This window comes from Trichechus manatus, unplaced genomic scaffold, assembly GCF_000243295.1.
Source record: "Trichechus manatus latirostris isolate Lorelei unplaced genomic scaffold, TriManLat1.0 scaffold00038, whole genome shotgun sequence".
NCBI lineage: Eukaryota > Metazoa > Chordata > Mammalia > Sirenia > Trichechidae > Trichechus > Trichechus manatus.
Window position 1 is genome coordinate 6,402,805 of NW_004443974.1, and position 2,135 is coordinate 6,404,939.

The following is a 2,135-nucleotide window of genomic DNA, read 5'->3' on the forward strand; positions in this document are numbered from 1 at the left end:
ATTCACTGATGAAGATATCTAGGCCTGCAGTTTTCTTTGTATGAAGATTTTACACTACAGATTCAATTTCTGTAATGTTATAGGACTGTTCAGATTTTCTATTTTTTTTTTTTTTGAGTTAGTTAGAATCCCTAGGTGGTAAAAATGGTTGGTGTTTGGCTGCTAACTGAAAAGTTGGAAGTTTGAGTCCACCTAGAGGTACCTTGGAAGAAAGGCCTGGCAACCTTCTTCCAAAAAAACCCTATGGAGCACAGTTCTACTCTGACACATATGGGATCCCCATGAGTCTGAGCTGACTCAACAGAAACTGGTTTTCAATTTTTTTTCTAGAAATTTGTCTACTTCATCCAAATTTTCATAATATATTATTTTGATCATTTAAATAAATGTATACTCGGTAGTGATGTCCTCTTTTTTTGTTCCTGATATTAATTATTTGTGCCTTTTCTTTTTCTCTTTTCACTTTTATCTCTCTTGTCAGGGGCTTTATCAATTCTAAACGTCTTTTTAAAATAACAGCTTTTGGCTTTATTAATCCTGGGGAAGAGATGACGAAATATCTGCAAGTCTCATTTTAAGTCATATCTTTGTTTAGATATCATGCTTGATGTTTTTGTTGTGTAGATTTGAACTAAGAGGGAGGCAGTGGGAATGGAGATGTGAAGCTGTTCTCAAAGCTGTCAAGGCTGGGACTCTATATCTTTCTTTTTATCTTTGATCTGGCATGTAATATGCACAATACACTGTTGAATGGATAAAAGGTTTCCATATATCTTACCCTGAGAGCATGGGGCAGGGTTTTGTGAGTGCTCTTTAGCAACAAATTAGACCTCATAGCCATCATCTGCTGAATCATCACTATGCTTATGTTTCCAAGCAGAGGTTCATCTAAAGGGATCCCTATTCTAAGACATTTACTTATATTCTGAAACTGGTATTTCTTAAAAATTTTTTGTTTTAAATTGTGAAGTACAACCAATCAAAAAATACACAAAACATAAACGTACAGCTGAGTGTATTATCACAGAGTGAACACATATTTAACCCATGTAAATAAATAGAAAGGTGCCTAGGCAGCACAAATGGTTTGCACTTGACTACTAACCAAAAGGTTGGCAGTTTCAACCCACCCAGTAGCACTGCAGAAGAAAGTCCTGGCAATCTGCTTCTATAAAGATTACAGCCAAGAGAATCCTATGGAGAAGTTCTACTCTGTAACACTGCTAGCATCACAGAAACCAAAACAAACCCATTGCCGTTGAGTTGATTCCGACTCATAGGGACCCCATAGGACAGAGTAGAACTTCCCCACAGGGTTTTCAAGGAGTGGCTGGTGGATTCAAACTGCCAACCTTTTAGTTGGCAGCTGAGCTCTTAACCACTGTGCCACCAGCACCTCAGAAGACCCTCTTATACTCACTTTCAATCACTACCCCTTCTCTCCTCCCCCAAAGGAATTGCCATTTTGACTTCTAATACTATATTTTAGTTCTGTCTATTAAAAATTTTAAAATATAAATGCAAGTATAGATGAATGCAGTCTTTTGTGTTTGACTTCTTTCACTCAACTGTATATTCGTAAGATTGGTTACTGTTACAGATAGCTGCGATGTGTTCCTTTTCATTGCTGGAGAGTATTCCTTCGAGAGTTTGTAGCACAATTTGTTTAGTCTACTGTTTGTTAGTGAACATTTGGGTTGTTTCCAGCTTTTGGCTATTATGAATAGTGCTGATACAAACATTCTTGGACATATATCTTGGTAAAGACATGTACACATTTCTGTTGGGTATATACCTAAGAGAGGACTTGCTGAGGCAGAGGGTTTCATATTTTCAAATTTAGTAACTAATTCCCAAGAGTTTCCCAAAGTGGTTGTATCAACTTACACTCCTTCCAGTTATATGTAAGCGCTTCCATAGCTCTACATCCTCACCAACGCTTGTTTATTGTCGGTATTTTAAATTCAAACCTTTCGGGTAAATACGTAGTAACTTTTTATTGTGTGTGTGTTTTAAAATTCAAATATAATATTTATGCAGAAAAGGGAGCAAGTCATTAGTATACATCTTGATGAATTTTCAAAGTTAATACTCCCATATAAGCACCCTTGAATCCTCCCGGGTTCTCTGTTCCA